A 5,000-nucleotide genomic window follows, 5' to 3' on the forward strand; every position below is an offset into this window, starting at 1 on the left:
AGAGTTAACGGTAGGGTTAGGGTTAGGGTTAGGGATTAGGGTTAGGGTCAATTAGGGTTAGGGTTAGGGTTAGGGCTACGCTTAGGGTTGCACTTTAGGGTTAGGGGTTAGGGTTAGGGTTAGGGGTTAGGGTTAGGATTAGGGTTTAGGATTACGCTTAGGGTTAGGATTAGGGTTACGGTTTAGGATTACGCTTAGGGTTAGGGGTTAGGGTTAGGGTTAGGGCTACGCTTAGGGTTGCGGTTACGGTTAGGGTTAGGGGTAGGGGTTAGGGTTAGGGTTAGGGTTTAGGATTACGCTTAGGGTTAGGATTAGGGTTAGGGTTTAGGGTTAGGGTTAGGGTTAGGGTTAGGGTTAGGGTTAGGGTTAGGGTTAGGGTTAGGGTTAGGGTTACGCTTAGGGTTGCGCCTAGGGTTAGGCTTAGGGTTAGGGGTTAGGGTTAGGGGTTACGATTAGGGTTAGGGTCAATCAGGTTTAGGGTTAGGGTTAGGGATACGCTTAGGGTTGCGCTTACCGTTAGGGTTAGGGTTAGGTTTAGGGGTTAGGGTTAGGGTTAGGGTTTAGGATTACGCTTAGGGTTAGGGTTTAGGATTACGCTTAGGGTTAGGATTAGGGTTAGGGTTTAGGATTACGCTTAGGGTTAGGGCTTAGGGTTAGATTTAGTGTTAGGGTTATGCTTAGGGTTACGATTAGGATTAGGGTTAGGGGTTAGGGTTAGGATTAGGGTTAGGATTAGGGTTAGGATTAGGGTTAAGGTTAGGGTTAGGGTTAGGGTTTTGAGTTAGGGTTAGGGTTAGGGTTAGGGATTCGGGTTACGGTTACGGTCAATCAGGTTTAGGGCTACGCTTAGGGTTGCGCTTAGGGTTAGGGTTAGGGTTAGGGTTAGGGTTAGGGTTAGGGTTAGGGTTAGGGTTAGGGTTAGGGATTAGGGTTAGGGTTACGGTCAATTAGGTTTAGGGTTAGGGTTAGGGCTACACTTAGGGCTACGCTTAGGGTTGCGGTTAGGGTTACGGTTAGGGTTAGGGATTAGGGTTAGGGTTAGGGTTTAGGATTACGCTTAGGGTTTGGATTAGGGTTAGGGTTAGGGTTTAGAATTACGCTTAGGGTTAGGATTAGGGTTAGGGTTTAGGATTACGCTTAGGGTTAGGGGTGAGGGTTAGGGTTAGGGTTTAGGATTATGCTTAGTGTTAGGATTAGGGTTAGGGTTTAGGATTACGCTTAGGGTTAGGGCTTAGGCTTAGATTTAGTGTTAGGGTTATGCTTATGGTTACGATTAGGGTTAGAGTTAGGGGTTAGGGTTAGGGGTTAGGGTTAGGGTTAGGGTTTAGAGTTAGGGTTAGGATTATTGTTAAAGTTAGGTTAAGAGTTAGGGGTTAGGGTCAGGATTAGGGTTAGGGTTACGGTTAGGGTTAGGGTCAGGATTAGGGTTAGGGTTAGGGTTAAGGTTAGGGTAAGTTTAAGGGGTTAGGGTTACAGTTAGGATTAGGGGTTAGGGTTAGTGTTAGGGTTAGGGGTTTTGGTTAGGGTTAGAGTTAACGGTAGGGTTAGGGTTAGGGTTAGGGATTAGAGTTAGGGTTAGGGTCAATTAGGTTTAGGGTTAGGGTTAGGGCTACGCTTAGGGTTGCGCTTAGCGTTAGGGTTAGGGTTAGGTTTAGGGGTTAGGGTTAGGGTTAGGGTTTAGGATTACGCTTAGGGTTAGGATTAGGGTTAGGGTTTAGGATTACGCTTAGGGTTAGGATTAGGGTTAGGGTTTAGGATTACGCTTAGGGTTAGGGCTTAGGGTTAGATTTAGTGTTAGGGTTATGCTTAGGGTTACGATTAGGATTAGGGTTAGGGGTTAGGGTTAGGATTAGGGTTAGGATTAGGGTTAAGGTTTGGGTTAGGGTTAGGGTTTTGAGTTAGGGTTAGGGTTAGGGTTAGGGATTCGGGTTAGGGTTACGGTCAATCAGGTTTAGGGCTACGCTTAGGGCTACGCTTAGGGTTGCGCTTAGGGTTAGGGTTAGGGTTAGGGTTAGGTTTAGGGATTAGGGTTAGGGTTACGGTCAATTAGGTTTAGGGTTAGGGTTAGGGCTACACTTAGGGCTACGCTTAGGGTTGCGGTTAGGGTTAGGGTTAGGGTTAGGGGTTAGGGTTAGGGTTAGGGTTTAGGATTACGCTTAGGGTTAGGGGTTAGGGTTAGGGTTAGGGTTTAGGATTACGCTTAGGGTTAGGATTAGGGTTAGGGTTTAGAATTACGCTTAGGGTTAGGGGTTAGGGTTAGGGTTAGGGTTTAGGATTATGCTTAGTGTTAGGATTAGGGTTAGGGTTTAGGATTACGCTTAGGGTTAGGGCTTAGGCTTAGATTTAGTGTTAGGGTTATGCTTAGGGTTACGATTAGGGTTAGAGTTAGGGGTTAGGGTTAGGGGTTAGGGTTAGGGTTAGGGTTTAGAGTTAGGGTTAGGATTATTGTTAAAGTTAGGTTAAGAGTTAGGGGTTAGGTTCAGGATTAGGGTTAGGGTTACGGTTAGGGTTAGGGTCAGGATTAGGGTTAGGGTTAGGGTTAAGGTTAGGTTAAGTTTAAGGGGTTAGGGTTACAGTTAGGATTAGGGGTTAGGGTTAGTGTTAGGGTTAGGGGTTTTGGTTAGGGTTAGAGTTAACGGTAGGGTTAGGGTTAGGGATTAGGGTTAGGGTTAGGGTCAATTAGGTTTAGGGTTAGGGTTAGGGCTACGCTTAGGGTTAGGATTAGGGTTAGGGTTGAGGATTACGCTTAGGGTTAGGATTAGGGTTAGGGTTGAGGATTACGCTTAGGGTTAGGATTAGGGTTAGGGTTAGTGTTTAGGATTACTCTTAGGGTTAGGGCTTAGGGTTAGGGTTAGGGTTAGGGTTAGGGATTAGGGTTAGGGTTACGGTCAATTAGGTTTAGGGTTAGGGTTAAGGCTACGCTTAGGGCTACGCTTAAGGTTGCGGATAGGGTTAGGGTTAGGGGTTAGGGTTAGGGTTAGGGTTTAGGATTACGCTTAGGGTTAGGATTAGGGTTAGGGTTAGGGTTTAGGATTACGCTTAGGGTTAGGGGTTAGGGTTAGGGTTAGGGTTTAGGATTACGCTTAGTGTTAGGATTAGGGTTAGGGTTTAGGATTACGCTTAGGGTTAGGGCTTAGGGTTAGATTTAGTGTTAGGGTTATGCTTAGGGTTACGATTAGGGTTAGAGTTAGGGGTTAGGGTTAGGGTTAGGGGTTAGGGTTAGGGTTTAGAGTTAGGGTTAGGGTTATTGTTGAAGTTAGGTTTAGAGTTAGGGGTTAGGGTCAGGATTAGGGTTAGGGTTACGGTTAGGGTTAGGGTCAGGATTAGGGTTAGGGTTAGGGTTAAGGTTAGGGTAAGTTTAAGGGGTTAGGGTTACAGTTAGGATTAGGGGTTAGGGTTAGTGTTAGGGTTAGGGGTTTTGGTTAGGGTTAGAGTTAACGGTAGGGTTAGGGTTAGGGATTAGGGTTAGGGTTAGGGTCAATTAGGGTTAGGGTTAGGGTTAGGGTTACGCTTAGGGTTGCGCTTAGGGTTAGGGGTTAGGGTTAGGGTTAGGGATTAGGGTTAGGGTTAGGGTCAATTAGGATTAGGGTTAGGGTTAGGGTTACGCTTAGGGTTGTGCTTAGGGTTAGGCTTAGGGTTAGGATTAGGGATTAGGGTTAGGGGTTAGGGTTAGGGTTACGATTAGGGTTAGGGTTAGGATTAGGGGTTAGGGTTAGTGTTAGGGTTAGGGGTTTTGGTTAGGGTTAGAGTTAAGGTAGGGTTAGGGTTAGGGATTAGGGTTAGGGTTAGGGTCAATTAGGGTTAGGGTTTCGCTTAGGGTTGCGCTTAGGGTTAGGGGTTAGGGTTAGGGTTACGGGTTAGGGTTAGGGTTAGGGTCAATTAGGATTAGGGTTAGGGTTATGGTTAGGGTTAGGGTTACGCTTAGGGTTGCGCCTAGGGTTAGGCTTAGGGTTAGGGGTTAGGGTTAGGGGTTAGGGTTAGGGTTAGGGTTAGGGATTAGAGTTAGGGTTAGGGTCAATTAGGTTTAGGGTTAGGGTTAGGGCTACGCTTAGGGTTGCGCTTAGCGTTAGGGTTAGGGTTAGGTTTAGGGGTTAGGGTTAGGGTTAGGGTTTAGGATTACGCTTAGGGTTAGGGTTTAGGGTTAGGGTTAGGGTTTAGGATTACGCTTAGGGTTAGGATTAGGGTTAGGGTTTAGGATTACGCTTAGGGTTAGGATTAGGGTTAGGGTTTAGGATTACGCTTAGGGTTAGGGCTTAGGGTTAGATTTAGTGTTAGGGTTATGCTTAGGGTTACGATTAGGATTAGGGTTAGGGGTTAGGGTTAGGATTAGGGTTAGGATTAGGGTTAAGGTTTGGGTTAGGGTTAGGGTTTTGAGTTAGGGTTAGGGTTAGGGTTAGGGATTCGGGTTAGGGTTACGGTCAATCAGGTTTAGGGCTACGCTTAGGGCTACGCTTAGGGTTGCGCTTAGGGTTAGGGTTAGGGTTAGGGTTAGGTTTAGGGATTAGGGTTAGGGTTACGGTCAATTAGGTTTAGGGTTAGGGTTAGGGCTACACTTAGGGCTACGCTTAGGGTTGCGTTTAGGGTTAGGGTTAGGGTTAGGGGTTAGGGTTAGGGTTAGGGTTTAGGATTACGCTTAGGGTTAGGGGTTAGGGTTAGGGTTAGGGTTTAGGATTACGCTTAGGGTTAGGGGTTAGGGTTAGGGTTAGGGTTTAGGATTACGCTTAGTGTTAGGATTAGGGTTAGGGTTTAGGATTACGCTTAGGGTTAGGGCTTAGGCTTAGATTTAGTGTTAGGGTTATGCTTAGGGTTACGATTAGGGTTAGAGTTAGGGGTTAGGGTTAGGGGTTAGGGTTAGGGTTAGGGTTTAGAGTTAGGGTTAGGATTATTGTTAAAGTTAGGTTAAGAGTTAGGGGTTAGGGTCAGGATTAGGGTTAGGGTTACGGTTAGGGTTAGGGTCAGGATTAGGGTTAGGGTTAGGGTTAAGGTTAGGTTAAGTTTAA

Source organism: Patagioenas fasciata, chromosome 10, assembly GCF_037038585.1.
Source record: "Patagioenas fasciata isolate bPatFas1 chromosome 10, bPatFas1.hap1, whole genome shotgun sequence".
In the NCBI taxonomy this organism is placed as follows: Eukaryota; Metazoa; Chordata; class Aves; order Columbiformes; family Columbidae; genus Patagioenas; species Patagioenas fasciata.